This window comes from Gossypium hirsutum, chromosome A03 (assembly GCF_007990345.1).
Source record: "Gossypium hirsutum isolate 1008001.06 chromosome A03, Gossypium_hirsutum_v2.1, whole genome shotgun sequence".
NCBI lineage: Eukaryota > Viridiplantae > Streptophyta > Magnoliopsida > Malvales > Malvaceae > Gossypium > Gossypium hirsutum.
Window position 1 is genome coordinate 38613712 of NC_053426.1, and position 19262 is coordinate 38632973.

Here is a 19262-nt window from a genome sequence, read left to right on the forward strand (position 1 = left end):
CTTGAAATTGTTGAATTTTTTATGTTCGTTGCAAGGGTATCGATATTCGGGTTTTAATATTGACACCTTCTTGATTTTTGAATGTGCAAGAAGTCAGTAATGTAAATTGGTATCGATACATTGTCACGATTATCAATACTTGGGGAAATAATCGATACTTATTGAAAGGTATGAATAATTTTTGAGATTTTGGTTTTTATGCAAGAAACATTAAGCAATTTTTGTAAGGATTTTCCAAGCGATATCGATACCCCTTGAGAGAATTATCGATACCTCACCTTTAGTGTCGATACCTATGTAAAAGTTTTGGAATTTTTTCTAAATGGTCACAATAGATGTTTAGTTGTTACTTAAGGTGCATTTGAAGTATGTTTAACATGTTTTGAATTATGACTAACATATGGATGACTTAGAATTTGAATAAAAACTAAATATAAGATGGTTGTTTACTAATGTATCGACTCATGATGAGTATGATATGAGACGATGGTGTAGTGCCTTGTTACTAAGGCTCAATGACCGGGCCGTGTATAGGATGTTACATTTGGTGGTATTAGAGTCTAGGTTCATTAATACTCAGACCTAGGTGATTGTTGTGTTAATTAGGGTTTTGCAACCTATAGATTTAAGAACCTAAGTACTTAAATTATGCTGATTGCTTGAATTGTTTGAAATAATCCTATTTGAATTGCGTGAAAATGTTTGAAATGTTTGGATTGAATTGCATGTGGGGTAAGAATGAGAACACATTGCCTTTAATCCTAAAGATTTTACAAGAATGTAGCTTGGATCATCTTCCTGTCACTCTCATCTTTGTCTTTTGTTTGTTTATGGGTTAGATTATTAGGTATGCCACTTAGATATGTTAATGTGAAAGCTAATGCTCAATAGGATAGTACATTCTCTACAACTCCTGTGTCACTGTGTAAGTGAACATACCTGATGAGAGTGTAAGCTCTCTGATGGAAGATATGATTAGAGCGTTTCAGCGGATTGCTGGTGCTAACTCTACTTCTACACTTGCAAATCCTGCACCTGTTAGTTGAAGTTTTTTGCTTGAACGTTAATGGGCGTTGGGTGGTAAAGTGTTTTCTAGGGTAAAGGGTACTGATCCGACAATAGCTAATTACTTGTTAGAAGGAGTTGAAAGAATCCTCGAGCAGATGTTCGATTCTGACGAGGAGAAGTTGGGTTGTGTTGTGTCCTTACTTGATGGCGAGGCTCATTGTTGGTGAAATACTATTAGGAGAGGTACTACTACTGATTGTTTGACTTGGGGATAATTTCGTTGTAACACCCCTTACCCATGTCCGAAGCCTAGATAGGATACGAGGTCTTACCGGACTTAAACATACACAATCACATAAAATAGGGCCATAAAATTTCATTCAAATCAAAAACATTCATACATATGTATAACGTCCCTTAAATGGGCTTACGAGGCCCTAAACACGCATCGAAGATGATTCGAGACTAAACTGGAAACTTTGAAAACTTTTGGGAAAACTTAGAAAATTTCATCATGAAGCAGGGTCATATGCCCGTGTGGACAAATGCTAGGTTATGTTCCATGCCATTTTGCCACTCTCACAACACATGCACACTCACATATCTCAATGGCATCCAACATGGCATAAATGAACACTTAATAATCGTAAATATAGCTTATGCATGACATTCTCATAACAACTTATGCATACACAAGGCATCATACTTTATCAAGATTAATCATAAATTCATACCGAGATTATCATTAATACATTTTCACATTTCACACTTATGCTATAATCTATCCATATGCCAATTATGCCAAATCAATCATCGAGTACTTAAGTCGTATGCACACAGTCATCCATATCACACAACATGATCACACCATAAAACATTGGCAAATACACATGAATAATCATATGATCAGCATAAGCCATCATTCATGGCTATATCTAAATTAGACTATAACCATTATAGGCCAACACATTTGGCCACATTAGCATTGACATAATTACAAAGATAGAGCCCCTATACATGCCATAGACTTAAGTATTTGAATACTTATACCCCAAATGATAGCTTGATAGTGTGATTGAATCTTCGGCGATCTCCAACCCGAGCTAGCTATATAAACCTATAAGAGATGAAAAGGGAGGGGGTAAGATATAAAGCTTAGTAAGTTCATATGAAAATGATAAGCAATTTATTAATATGCTTTTGCCAAATTCTTACAACATGTTCTCAAGGTATCACAATTATAATTGCATATTATTCCACTATTTGTTCAAATTCCAGTCAAGCTGTCTACTGAGTCATAGTCATTAAATTATTTATTTCTGGAGCTATGGAGCTCCAAATTAAGATCCGTTAATTTTACCTGAAACTAGACTCACATATATTCTTACCATGAAATTTAAAAAAAATTTAGCTAATAAGTACAGTTTATTCTTCAAATTTAGCCCTTTTTCGCTGTCCAAAAGTTCCAACCCCTCTTCACTAAAAATTAATTATATCCTCATACAAAATTCGAATGATGTTTCTGTTTGTTTCTTTAGAAAATAGACTCATAAAATATTCTAATAATATAAACTATAACCCCTAATTATTTTTTTAAAATTTTTAATGATTTTTCAAAATCAGAACAGGGGATTTCGAGATCATTCTGACCCTGTCTCACGAAAATTCAAATATCTAATAATTTGAAATTCTTTTACGTACACCGTTTCTTCTATGTAAAAATAGACTCCATAAGATATAATTTCATATTTTATTCATCCTCTAACTAAATTTACACAATTTTTGGTGAATTTACAAAGTTGGACTACAACTACTGTCCAAAACAGTTTTAGTACAAAGATGATGATAACTAAGCTCATCATACCTTCACCAATCATTTCCACCATCATGGTATAAATACATATTTATACAACATAAGCATGGGCCCATAATCACAAGGTCATCACAAAATCATTCTCATAAATATGACTTACTTATTTACTTAGTTACAAAGATGCATCATAACTTATGTACATATCTGTACCGATCCTTACCATTTCATACATACACGTAATGCCGTTGCATCTTCGATGTCTCGTACACTAAGTGTCATACTCAATATCTCGCAGACCAAGTGTCATTTTTAATACTTTGCACACTAAGTGCCATATACATATATAGCCGAAGCTATCTCCAATCGCACACCAAGTGCCACATTTAGCCGAAGCTATTTCAAACCGCACAATAAGTGCCATTTTATTTAGCCGATATGTCGTTAAACATAACAATAGTCACGTATATACAATTTATATAATATCAAAGCATTAAAAGCATAAATTTAACAATGCTTATTACATACAAACTTACCTCGATCGTTAAAATGACGGAACGGATCAATTAGTCTGGTACTTTGTTTTTCCCCAGTTCTAGATCCAATTCTCGATTATCTCAATCTATATAATATCAAAATTTACTTATTTAATCAACATTTCATTCAATTTAACACAATTTACATATTTTGGAAAAATTTCATTTTGCCCCTATTATTTCATATTTTTGCAATTTAGTCATTATCACTTAAAATCACAATTTCATGAAATTAAACACAAACCCAAGCTAGCCGAATTTTTCATATATTACTATATGCCCATATTTTCAATTTATTTCACATTTTAACCACTAAATTTTCACCTTATATAATTTGGTCCAAAATTGACACTTTTACTCAAAATCACTTTATAAAACTTGTTAATCTAACAACAATGATTTATTTTCCATCATCAACACTCAAAAACATCAAGTTATCATCAATGGAAACTCACAAATTCATCAAAAAAAATCAAAAATTAGGGTACGGGCTACCTAGAACATGAAGCAACGATAAAAAAAACATAAAAATAATCAAAAACCGAGCTCAAAACACTTACAAATTGAGCCATGAAGATGTCGAACCCTAAAACACAACCATGACTGTTTCTTTTCTCTGTATTCGGTGGAAGATGAAGAAATATAACATGGTTTTGGCTTTTATTTTATTTATTATTAACTTTAATTACCTATTTACCTTTTTATCCTTTAAAAATATTACTAAATACACCAAATGCCACTCCACTAACCTCCACAATCTGATAAATGGGCTATTTACCACATAAGGACCTCCTCTATTTAATTCCATAGCCATTTAATACTTTTAACTTATAGAATTCAACGTTTACGCTTTATGTGATTTAGTCCTTTTTTACCGAATTAACCACTCAAACGGTAAAATTTCTTTACAAAATTTTCAAACGAACATTATATCATACTGTAAACCTTATTAAAATAAGAACATAAATATTTTTGACTTCGGATTTGTGGTCCCAATACCACTGTTCTGAATTGACCCAAAAATGGGCTGTTACAACTCTCCCTTCCTTTAGGGATTTTCGTCTTCAAAAATCTTACCAGAAGAAGTTGCGTCCAAATCTTATGAATCACTTTCACTAATTTCTCAGGGTCATAAATTGATTTCAGCCTCACATACCTTTTTCCCATAGCCTTTGAACTTTAACACACAGTGCCAGAGCATATTGTTAAAATTTTGAATTACTCACTCAGAACACATAGCTCAGTTGATCTGTAAAATAGGAACTCTGTATATATACTAAATCAATCATGTGGATTTTTGGCCAAACGATCTACCACAATAAAAATAACATCTCTTTTATTGGTGATAATGACAACCCCAATACGAAGTCTATAGTGACTATCTCTTTATCACACCCTCACCATCACTGAATGTATTAGAACTGAATACACTTGATCTTTGGATTAAACCTATTGACAATTCAACATATAAGCACAGAATTAGAAATATCGGGTTTCACGTACACCAAAACATTTACTTCAAAAACTATACATTTTGTTACTCTTGGATGAACAGACGAGCTACTACTCTGCCTTATACAAAAACTTCTGAAATTCAGAATCGAAAGTCATTTCAGATTGTACCCGTTTAGCTTGCAATTCACTAACATGTTTCTGAGTTTTTCAAACTCACAAGGAAAACATCACTTTAGCTTTTTATTTAGCTAACATCAGACCATCATCAAATAAGATCAATCGAGTAATCATTTGCACAAAATAAGCAAAGATCTTTCCATTCAGCATCTGTAACTATATCTATCTTTTCAGAGATTAATCAACAACTATTTAAAGTCTTTCAATATCTCAAATCATTGATACTGTCTTAATTCCAGATCTTTTTCAGTAACATTAGATACTTTAATCCATTAAGATTCAGGAAGCATATGACATTTTCGGTCGAACACATGATATCATCGAATTCACAACACAAACAAAAAAATGGTCGTCTTTAAATTACTAATCGAATAGTTCTCTTTTATTGTGACTTTAACCGTCTGGAAGTACAAACTGCTTGTTTACATTCTTATAATGAAACATATTTCAATCAGTTCAATAGTACATGTAACACCCCTATCTCGTATCTGTCGCCGGAATAGGTAAAGGGGCATTACTGGACTTGAAACTCATATCAGAACAGTAAAAATTTTGAATTTTTTTTTTGAAATAAAGAACATTCCTTTAGATAAATACTGAAGACAGCTAGGGATACAATTTAAACTTCTATAAGTACACATTTAAAAGATGCCATTTTCGCATGGCTTATAGACATTAACCAAAATATTCTTCTGCCACTGGTCTATTCTACACATGCCATAAAATAACCCAAAACATAACAGTACAAAGCAGTGGATAGTGATAGTGTAACAAGTTGCTGACGATCCCCGAGTCTGTAGCTTCCAAATGAGATCTATAAAACAGAGGAAACAAGGTAAACGGAGTAAGCATTACAATGCTTAGTAAGTTTTAAGCAGTGTCAACAGATAACAATCAAATTATAACATGGTTGTTCGTATTTTATTTCACTCTTCCTTTGGGTATATCATCCCTTTACCGAATATGCACATCTCATCATATACAATAGGCAGATAAACTTTCACATAAAAGTGAGCTCATGTAACATAGATATATTGTACAATTTCACATAACCTTTGATGTGATCCGGCTCGGCTGATTGAGTCGATTCACTTGATTGCCCGATCGTCGACGAGAAGTTTGTTAGATTTTGTAGATAGATGGAGTTAGATGATTTTTTTATAGCGGAAGTTGAGAAAATGGGTTCAAAAGATGGTTTGGATAGATGTTTGATAGGCTCGGTGAAATAAAGAAATATTGTTTATAATTTAATAGCTAAAATGGAATGAAAAAAATCGATTGTCGAAGATGGACCTTGACCCGTTACCTATAGAGAGGTAGGAACCAAAGGTATAAAAAGGTGGATGAACACCACACCAGGATGGTGATAAGTTCAAGAAGTCGGGTTGACGCCACTAGCGAGCTAGATAAGTCAGAACGAGACTCGTACGAAATAGGATAGGAGGAAACCTCACAATCAAGTTTTCAATAATCAAATTCTGTTACCCTTTTACAAAGAGAAAAGAACTATTTATAGATTACATTAGATAGCCAAATAGAATAAGTAAATTCGGCTTTAATTGAATTAAACTAATCTAGAAATGTATCTTTAAAGGCTATGTCCAAATTCGGCTGAATGGTACTTCAATGGGCAGCTTCATGGCTAAGGAAATAAACTTGAAGGCTTGGTGAATGTATGGGAGAGCAATGGACATGTCTAGGTTCGGCCAAGGTGTGAATGGACACTCCAAGAGATGCCTTTTGGCCGAATAGGTACTTAGGAGATCAATGGACAGCAACCGATGCATGTAAGTGAATATTCATGCATTCTTCCATTCATTGTATTAAATCATTCATGCATCATCCTTACGTTCATTGAACCAGCCCATTCATGAATCATCTTTAATTGTGTTCCCACATCATGCATTGTAAGTAGACGTTCATGCACCTAGCTTGATGAATCTCCACATTCGGCTGTACCTACATGAAACATGAACAAATTAATTAAAAATAGATATATTAATTAACACATAAATTTAAAATAGACAAATTTAATAAAGTCTTAAGCTAAACATATTAAATTCGGCTAAGACAACTTTAAAAACATGAAATAAATCAAAACATAATTATGAGCTGTAATAACTTAAACTAAGTTAATAAATACTTTAATTATTCAACCAATAAAATAAATGAGCTGAATTGTAGCTAAATTGAGCTCGATTGAGCTGAAATGAGCTCAATTGAGCTGGTCGGAGTTGAAACGAGCTAGAAAAGCTAAAATGGAGCTGAAATTAGCTTGCACTAAGGGGCATGGTTTCTTCAAGGAGTTGGATCGAGCTTCCTCATCTTCAACAAGCTGATTCTGCTTCCAAAACTTGAACAACAAAGCTGAAACAACTTCATGAAATCGCTTGGACCTAGCTCGGGTCATTGGTCCCTTTGGAAGCTCGAGGGAATCAAGACGAGGACTTGATGGGGCTTGGGGCGTGGTCAGATCATTCCCCCCTTCTTCAAAACGACTTGTCCTCAAGTCGAGCTATTTATTCTCTAGAAATAATCCGTCTTTTGCAACTCTCCTTGAATGAATGGAACAATTAGTCGTTCATAAGCCTTTGCAAAAGAACTCACAATATTCGGCATTAGTGATGGCAAATGAATCAATGAAAATAGACAACCATTAATCATCAAGAAATGATCAGAACAACTATGTGGATCATGCATGGTCATAACAAGACAAGTATGAGTCATGTAAAAAGGCAAATTTAAAACATCATTCTTACAATCATATGGACAAAACTCCTTCCATATCCATAACTCATCAAATGGTCGAGACGAAAACAAATATGTTTTCAAGCATTCGAACTTTTCAATTTGCTTCCACAAGTCATTGTTCAAGTAAATGGAATGCAAGTAAGGAGACATGAAATTTAAATCTTCATCACAAACACACAAATGAAAAGTTTCATATGATTCATGATTTCGCATGTTTGACACTCGCAATTGTCGTTTGGTTATGTTCTCAACAATGAATTCATCACATTTTCCAAAGAGAAAAATTGCCTTATCATTACTCAAAATGGATTTATCATCATCAAGCAAAATCAAATAATTAACCACAACAGGATTCAAGCGATTTTCAGCAATCAAGGTGTCTTCAAAAATTTTAGTTACATTCGACTTAAGAAAAGATGGTCGCATAACATCAGAACCTGATTCACCTTTAGGAGTGGAAAATTGAGAATCAATTTTACCTTTTTCAATCAAAGTGAACCTTTTCTCCTTGAGAAGGTATTGAAGTCGAAGCTCATTACACAATCCTTGAAAAACCTGAAACGAAGGGTAAACACAAAGGCAACTTGCACTTTTCGAAGTGTTGGGTTCATAATGCTGAAAGAGGGTAATGTCTCCATAGACGTTGAACTCAAAGGAACAGGCTAAAACACTATTCCCATATTGAACATATGTAACGATACCAGGTTCAAAAACATGAGTTGATCTTACCTTTTCGAAATGAAAAATGAATTTCATGTACAGCCACATAAAATGATCAAAGAACAATTTTAAATTATAAACAGAGTCTTTAAATTTTAGAGGCCAAACATCAAACAGACATAAATTTGTCGCATAAAACTCAGGATGCTTGAGTTCCGCACATATCAACCTAAAACGATAAATTCCAGGTTTGAACACACGAGTTTGATTACTTACGCCAAAGTGTTTTAGTAAATCAAACATGTCAAACCAAAAGGGTTTTCGTGTCCATAGATACAAACATTCAAATCTCTTTATATTCATCAAATCAAACTTGCACAAATTCATGGATTTGTCACATGACAATAATGGATGCACAAAATTATCATATTTGAAAAATTGAATCGCTTTTCGTGAAAACCCGAAATCATGCAAAACCAAATCTTTAATTTGTCGTTCGTACCGAATAACATCAACCACATTCAAAGAATAGCAATTAATCGAATGAAAATAAGAGAATTTTGTTAAAACAAAGTCATTTTCAACAACTTTCAAACTTGATGGCGATGACTCGGTTTTTAAAAATTCCATACCTCGCTTACCTTCAAGCTCGTGTGGTTCGATTTCAACTTCATCGTTACCTTTTTCGGTCATGCAAAAACATCGCTCGTTAGAAAGGTAATGAAGTTGGAACCAATCTGTGGATGGAATCTTGCAAACCTGAAACAAAGAAAAATCACAAGGTAATTTCGAAAGGGGGTTAGCAAAAGAATTCCTCTCTTTTTCGTGATTACTCACTTCACTCGTTTCTTTTATAGACTCTCTTTCTTTTTCACTTGATTTCTTTTCAAGCTCTCTTTCAATTTCTTTTTTCGCTTTTCTTTTTCAATTTTCTTTTCTTCATTTTCTTTTTCTCTCACTTTTTTGATTTCTTTTTCTTTTTCGTTTTCTTTTTGTTTTCTTTCAATTTCTTTTTCAATCTCTTTCTCCTTTTCTCGCTCAATGGATTGCTTCATTTTGAATTGGTCTTCTTGCACTTGTTCCGGTGTGAGTGGCGCTAAAGTGATTTTCCTTCCTTGATGCTTGAAGGAATACCTATTGGTACGTTCATCGTGAATGACCTTGCGATCCGATTGCCATGGTTCTCCTAGCAACAAATGGCAGACTTGAATAGGCACAACATCACAAAGGACTTCGTCTTGGTATCTTCCGATGGAAAATGCAACACGCACTTGTTGAGTAACTTCAAATTTGCCTTCAACACCAAGTCCTTGCAGTTGATAGGGTCGTGGATGCTTGGTAGTGGCCAAGCCAAGTTTTTTTACCGTTCAAATACTAGCTATGTTTGACCTACTTCCACCATCAATAATGAGGCAACAAACTTTATCATGGACACGGCAACGCGTGTGAAACATATCTTCACATTGTGGTTCATTTTCCAATCTTTGAAGGATTGCACTAATCTTGATGTCAACGATAGTAGATGTCAAATCTTCTTTATCTTTGTCGAATTGTCGAAATTCAGATCGCATTATCCTTTGCATTTCTTGTCTCCACATTTGGAATTCAAATTTAGAAAATTCTTCAGACATGCTTCAACAAAATATTAGAAAACAAAAGTTAAATTAGAAAGAAAAATAATTCTCACCACAAATCTCTCAAGTTCGCTCAAAAAGAAAAATTCACTCACTCGTGTTTGAACTCTCTTTTAGGCTTTTTTTTCGAATGAACTCACGCTCTCTTGCCTTTTACCACTCGACCTCGTCTCACAAATTCGTAATTCGTCTCGATAGACTTAATTTGCTGCTTGAGGGTCGGTTTCAAAATGGGTTACAAGGAATAATGTCGGGTGTAGGGTAGGCTGAATAAAGAAGAAAATTGGTTTAAAATGTGGCGTTGGGATGGTAAATATTGGTAGGAAGGGAAACTTGATGATCGGAGTAAATAAGTGATAATGATAAAAACTCGCAAGACTTTTCACTTTTTTTTTCTTTTTTTTTCTTTTTTTTCTTTTAACTCGATTTTTTTTGTCACTTCTTTTTTTTCTTTTTTTTTTAATTTTTTTTCGAATTTCTTCTCTTTTTTTTAAATCCAATACAATAGTAAACAAAATACAAGGAAGAGAAAAAAAAATTAAATTCCAACTCAAATTTTTTTTTGATTTTTTTTTGACTTTTTTTTACATTACGAACCTACTCCGAGCTTGATACGAATGTCGGCACTTCTCGTTTTAGTAGCTCTGATACCAAATGATGTGATCCGGCTCGGTTGATTGAGTCGATTCACTTGATTGCCCGATCGTCGACGAGAAGTTTGTTAGATTTTGTAGATAGATGGAGTTAGATGATTTTTTTATAGCGGAAGTTGAGAAAATGGGTTCAAAAGATGGTTTGGATAGATGTTTGATAGGCTCGGTGAAATAAAGAAATATTGTTTATAATTTAATAGTTAAAATGGAATGAAAAAAATAGAACTCAAGCGAAGAACGATTCAATACTATATGAAGTATTGCCCCGGGACTTATATTGCTCAAGGTGGATTAAATGGATTGTCGAAGATGGACCTTGACCCGTTACCTATAGAGAGGTAGGAACCAAAGGTATAAAAAGGTGGATGAACGCCACACCAGGATGGTGATAAGTTCAAGAAGTCGGGCTGACGCCACTAGCGAGCTAGATAAGTCAGAACGAGACTCGTACGAAATAGGATAGGAGGAAACCTCACAATCAAGTTTTCAATAATCAAATTCTGTTACCCTTTTACAAAGAGAAAAGAACTATTTATAGATTACATTAGATAGCCAAATAGACTAAGTAAATTCGGCTTTAATTGAATTAAACTAATCTAGAAATGTATCTTTAAAGGCTATGTCCAAATTCGGCTGAATGGTACTTCAATGGGCAGCTTCATGGCTAAGGAAATAAACTTGAAGGCTTGGTGAATGTATGGGAGAGCAATGGACATGTCTAGGTTCGGCCAAGGTGTGAATGGACACTCCAAGAGATGCCTTTTGGCCGAATAGGTACTTAGGAGATCAATGGACAGCAACCGATGCATGTAAGTGAATATTCATGCATTCTTCCATTCATTGTATTAAATCATTCATGCATCATCCTTACGTTCATTGAACCAGCCCATTCATGAATCATCTTTAATTGTGTTCCCACATCATGCATTGTAAGTAGACGTTCATGCACCTAGCTTGAATGAATCTCCACATTCGGCTGTACCTACATGAAACATGAACAAATTAATTAAAAATAGATATATTAATTAACACATAAATTTAAAATAGACAAATTTAATAAAGTCTTAAGCTAAACATATTAAATTCGGCTAAGACAACTTTAAAAACATGAAATAAATCAAAACATAATTATGAGCTGTAATAACTTAAACTAAGTTAATAAAATACTTTAATTATTCAACCAATAAAATAAATGAGCTGAATTGTAGCTAAATTGAGCTCGATTGAGCTGAAATGAGCTCAATTGAGCTGGTCGGAGTTGAAACGAGCTAGAAAAGCTAAAATGGAGCTGAAATTAGCTTGCACTAGGGTGCATGGTTTCTTCAAGGAGTTGTATCGAGCTTCCTCATCTTCAACAAGCTGATTCTCCTTCCAAAACTTGAACAACAAAGCTGAAACAACTTCATGAAATCGCTTGGACCTAGCTCGGGTCATTGGTCCCTTTGGAAGCTCGAGGGAATCAAGACGAGGACTTGATGAGGCTTGGGGCGTGGTCACATCAACCTTTCACACTAATCCGATGCCACATGATCATAGGAATAGTCTCATAGATTGCTCACGTATGCATCACATAACTACCTTATGATTTAGTTCAAATCAAGCTCACATATAAACTCGGAGTACATACCTGTTTAATCTTTCGCATTGAATATATTTATAAGCAATTCTTATTGCGAAGTCTTATAGCTTTAAACTCTACTCGGATTATCGGCGAGACCTTTAGCTCAGATGAAATCTCCAGACGAAGTCAGCGGGTCTTAACCCGGACATAGTCACCACATATAGTCATCTGGTCTTAAATCCCAGATTTACATCACAAAGTTTCATGCATATTTATTCACATGTTACAGCATTCACATCGACTATCATATTTGTAATTCATTTGCCTCATCAAATATCTAATAAAACACACCTTCCACAGTTTGTCATTTGGCCACAATATATATACACTTTCACGTTCATCACATTGGCCATTCGGCCTTATCTCATATATACACATTCACATTCATCACATAAAATTCTGAATCAAAATATAAATTTTCATATATTCACATCACAATTATCCAAATATACTTCATATACCACATAAACTTTCATGTATACACTTTGTCTTGGCTGAATCTACATCTATCATTTTCCAATGAATAATTCAATTTCAAGCCATACTATCATTTCATATTCGAATACTTATAAACTTACAATTTCACAATTTTAATATCAAAGATCCATCTAACACTCATATATCATTTTATAATGTCACAAATTAGAATTCACGTATGGGTTTAATCAATAGCTTATGAGCAACTAAAACAAGTTTTATCAATGTTTACAACATAATCACATATTCTCTACAAGCTGTTTTCCTGAGCAACAGTCGTTAAATTATTTGTAACTGGAGCTACAAAACTCCAAATGATGTGCCGTTAATTTTCCATGAAAATAGACTCGTATATCTTCTATCCACAAAATTTTCAGAATTTTTGGTTTGGCTAATCAATACCAGATTTTTCTTAAAGTTTCCCCTATTTTACTGCTTGACTATTCTGACTACTCTTCACTAAGAATTGAATTTCTCATTGTACAGAATTTAAAATATGTTTTCGTTTATTTTTTTTGAAACTAGACTCATTAAGGAGTCTAAGCATATAAATCTTATCTTATAATCATTTTTGTATGATTTATAATGATTTTCAAAATACTGGACAGGGGATTTCGGAGCCATTCTGACTCTGTCTCACACAACTTTAAAAAATCTCATTATCGGCAACCCCTTTACTTACTCGATTTCTTTTATACGAAACTAGACGCGTCAAGATTTAATTACATAATCTATTCAGCCTTTAACTCAATTCCCACAATTTATGGTAATTTTTCCAAAACACACTACTGCTGCTGTCCCAAGCAGATTTATACAAATTTACTCTGTAAAGTTCTCATTCACATATTTAAAACATAATATCATATATGCCATCATTCAGAGAAGTCATTGACCTTAACGTATATACTTAATTCATATTCATCCCATTTAAAAACTTAAAACTTACAAAGGAATCAAACTCAAATACTTAAGAACTTACCTCGGAATTTGTCGAACGATTACAGATCGACTATTCGGTTAGGTAGCTTTTTCTCTTATCCGAAATTGTCCCTATGTGCTCTTAAGCTTAATTGAGTAAATTAAGTATATCAACTTCATATACTTCACTTAATCAAAGCAAGAAATACAATTATCCTCACTATCTCACACATATACATTCAGTCAATCATTACTATGTTACAAGTCAAGCCTAGCTTAGGCTAGATCGAACATATATAATCTTTTAACTCAATTTACGAATCAAGACATATTAGTTATCAAAGGTTGACCATGATACACATAGTGAGCTCCATTTTCTTTAACTCACATTCAGCACATAAAAACATACACAAAATTTTCCACACAAGCTAGTATTTTAGCAATTAATATGATACGAGTTAAACCAAAAGTTTACAATAAAATTACAAGGTACATACATAGGGTCCATATACATGTTTATTTTTAAACACCACCCTTTAAACCCTCTAGCTCTACTTACAAAAGACTCTCATAACTAAAATCCATAAGTAAGTCATCCAATTCCACCATTTCAATAAGTATTTTATACCAAATCTAATAACTAAATGTTATTAATGAGATTCATACCAAGACCGAATATTCATTAACAACCAAAGCATATATTCAACAATTTAACAATGTGTTTAACCTCCATGGCCGAATAGATCCTTTCTATTCCATTTAACTACCATAAATTTAAAGTATTTAAATCAAGTTCATGAGTTTCTAATTTCGTTACTTCAACCATTCAAAGCCTATCTAATTTCTCAAATAGATTTCTAATACAAGAATTAAGCCAACCTACTAACCTTAACACCCACATTCGGCAAGTGACCACACACACACTCTCATAACCGAATTTCCATATTACTAAAATCCTCAATACACATATTCCCCTTATTCAACTTCAATTTAAGCTCCCAACTCATAAAACATAAGGAATAGAAATCATCTTCTAAGTTTCCTACCTTAACCAAATGCCCAAATCATCACAAGGATCAAAATTCACACATGGGCTCAATCAAAGACCTATCCATCAACTAAAATTTCATAAAATCTCAAAGAATTTACCTAAAACTTACCTTAATTAAGCAAGTAGAAGACCGAATGCATAGCTTCTTTTCCCCCCTTTTTTCTTCTTTTAGTTCACGGCAAGAAGAACAAAAACATAACCAAAATTTTTTTCTTTCTTTTATATAAAGTAATAACCATTTAACTAAAATTTAATACATATTTTAATATATGCCATCATCATGGCCGGCCACTATTAACAAAAAGGAGTATTTGACATGCAAAACCATTATTTTCAATACATGCTTTAATAGACCCTTATAGATTAACCTATCACATTTCAAAAATGTCACACATAAGTCCTATTAACTAAATTCACATGCAATTTACTAAATTGAAGCTTAAAACTTTCTCACATTCATATTCACATATAATAAACATAAAATATGACGGCTAATTATTTTTATGACTCGATTTTGTGGTCCCGAAACCACTTTTCGACTAGGGTCAAATTAGGGGTGTCACAGTACATTACTAAAAATCATAAATTCTTTACTTAATCCAAACTGAACTTAACACTCAAGATTCAGTTAATAATACTTTCAACTATTTCCAACTTTGATAACTTGCATCGATCATTCAACTTTCATGAACATGATAATCTCATTAACTAGAACAACTTTAACTTATAACAACATCATTCGATTTGAACAATCCAATAAGCATAGTTCTGTATCATACTCTCGAGAATATAATTTCTTTATTCAGATTATCCATATATCTATATACTCATGATTGCACAAAAATTCATTAACATACTAGAGAATCCTTTAAATACACATAACTCAATTCACATCTCAACAAATCAGTTCACGCCGATATAAACAACTGAGTTGATTTCCACTATCAAATGATAACATATCAAGGTACTTTTTTTTTCATTCTGCTACTACAACCCAAGTACATGCACTCGTTCATAATTCTCTTATCGTGCAAATCAAAGATCTCACAACCATATTAGCTCAAGGAAACGGAGATATTCTGATTAAACTCACTAACCTTAGTCAAGCTTACCCGAGAAAAGAAAACCACTACACATTTCAAGCTTGGGTTTCCATCATTTATGCCTTTGCCAATGATAATTCTTTACACTGAAAATCAGAGAAATCCAGATACTAGAATTTTCCACATTCCTGATACCGAATCCAAAATTACCATCACAATAAACATAATCATCACAGATAAAAAATGTAACACCGTAGTATTCCAGTCATTAATGAAAACCAATTCGTTGGAAATTTCAGCAAACATATCTTTAGACCCCATACCCGATTGAGTCAAATTTTTCTTATTTAACCATAACATTACATAATCCGTATAATCCTTAAAACATTCTGATATTTCACCCAAACTATTTTTACTTTCCAAACTATTCTCATCTCTATATGCATTACTAATTATTTCACCGTTGAACTCTTTAGTTTTCACACTTATGAACTTATTTGACATAATTCTCGTAAATTTTTCGTCACAAAAGCAACACTGGTAATGAAGAGTTGTAAAGCCTCTAACTTGACTCTCATAAATACACACATATGACTCAACATTCTTCGTCAATATAATATCATCATAATCACATAATTTACTCTAAGCAAATTAACATACTTATTTATTTTACAAATGTTTCTGTCATCCACAATTTCAAACAATAAATTTACTTACTTGAGCCCAATATCAGTATCTAATTAAATTTCAACATTTAACTTCAATTTTACTTACCAACATTTGTCAAATTAGAGAACGTCTTACGGGTCTGAGTACGTCGTTTACTTGAGCCATAGTCCAACTATGGTCTTACACAAAGTCTCACATCGATGCCATGTCCCAGACATGGTCTTATACAAAATCACATATCGATGCCGCATCCCAGACACGGTCTTACATGAAATCTCATACCGAAGCCATATCCCAGATATGGTCTTACACGTAATCTCATATCGATGCCGATGTTATATCCCAGATATGGTCTTACACAAGATCTCATATCGATGCTAATGTCATATGCCAGATATGGTCTTACACAAGATCTCATATCAATGCTGATGCCATATCCCAAATATGGTCTTACACAGGATCTCATATCGATGCCATGTCCCAGACATGGTCTTACATGTATCACAATGCTATAGCCCAGCTATGGTCTTACATGTCATCACGATGCCATAAACCAGCTATGGCCTTACATGCTATTACGATGCCATAACCCAGCTATGGCCTTACATGCTATTACAATGCCATAGCCCAGCTATGGTCTTACACGTACAACATGTATTGCCATGGTCCAACCATGGTCATATCCGTCAATTCATCATCGAAGATCGTACTCATTTCCTGTGTTCTACTCAATTTGATCTTTCAACTCAATTTCATATTATCATATTATTTATGATTCCATATCAAAACCATAAAACATAACATTATAATACCTTTAATTAGCAATTTAAACATAAGAGTCAACTATATGAACATACTGATTATATATTATTCGGTAAGTGTACATAAACACACATTCTGTCAACTTGAGTAACTTAACTTATCAAATTCACTTAATCAAATAGGTTGGGTAGATAACATCATACGAATACCAATACACATGGATAAACTTATCACAACATAAACTTCCATTTCATTCCACGTTTCCACATTTCTCAACTTATAGTTATCTCATTTTGTATATTAACACATACATATCATGAACTTATATTCATACCTTTCTAAATTTTGACACATCATAGGCACATTTCAATCATCTCAATATCATTTTCAGCATTATAGAAAAATAGATCGGTTGGAGGTCATCTTTATCTTACAAAATAATTTCGTTAGAGCCGAGAGATGTCACACTATCAAGAGTAGTACTATGGAATGTATAGCTAGACTCACATATGCTAGGTTAGTCTAGGAATCGACTAAACCATAGCTTTGATACCACTAAATGTAACACCCCTTACCCATATTTGAGGCCGGGACAGGATACGAGGCTTTATCGGACTTAACCATACACAATCACATAAAATCGGGCCATAAAATTTCATTCAAATAAAAAACATTCATACATATGTATAACGTCCCTTAAATGGGCTTACGAGGCCCTAAACACGAATCGAAGATGATTCGAGACTAAACTGGAAACTTTGAAAACTTTTGGGAAAACTTAGAAAATTTCATCATGAAGCAGGGTCATACGCCCGTGTGGACAAATGCTAGGTTATGTTCCAAGCCATTTTGCCACCCTCACAACACATGCACACTCACATATCTCAATGGCATCCAACATGGCATAAATGAACACTTAATAATCGTAAATATAGCTTATGCATGACATTCTCATAACAACTTATGCATACACAAGGCATCATACTTTATCAAGATTAATCATAAAATTTTCATACCGAGATTATCATTAATACATTTTCACATTTCACACTTATGCTATAATCTATCCATATGCCAATTATGCCAAAATCAATCATCGAGTACTTAAGTCGTATGCACACAGTCATCCATATCACACAACATGATCACACCATAAAACATTGGCAAATACACATGAATAATCATATGATCAGCATAAGCCATCATTCATGGCTTTATATAAATTAGACTATAACCATTATAGGCCAACACATTTGGCCACATTAGCATTGACATAATTACAAAGATAGAGCCCCTATACATGACATAGACTTAAGTATTTGAATACTTATACCCCAAATGATAGCTTGATAGTGTGATTGAATCTCCGGCGATCTGCAACCTGGGCTAGCTATATAAACCTATAAGAGATGAAAAGGGAGGGGGTAAGATATAAAGCTTAGTAAGTTCATATGAAAATGATAAGAAATTTATTAATATGCTTTTTCCAAATTCTTACAACATGTTCTCAAGGTATCACAATTATAATTGCATATTATTCCACTATTTGTTCAAATTCCAGTCAAGCTGTCTATTGAGTCATAGTCATTAAATTATTTATTTCTGGAGCTATGGAGCTCCAAATTAAGATCCGTTAATTTTACCTGAAACTAGACTCACATATATTCTTACCTTAAAATTTTTAAAAAAATTTGTTTAGCTAATTAGTTCAGTTTATTCTTCAAATTTAGCCCTTTTTCGCTGTCCAAAAGTTCCAACCCCTCTTCACTAAAAATTAATTATATCCTCATACAGAATTCGAATGATGTTTCTGTTTGTTTCTTTAGAAAATAGACTCATAAAATATTCTAATAATATAAACTATAACCCCTAATTATTTTTTTAAAATTTTTAATGATTTTTCAAAATTAGAACAGGGGATTCCGAGATCATTCTGACTCTGTCTCACGAAAATTCAAATATCTCATAATCTGAATTTGTTTTACGTACACCATTTCTTCTATGTAAAAATAGACTAAATAATATCTAATTTCATAT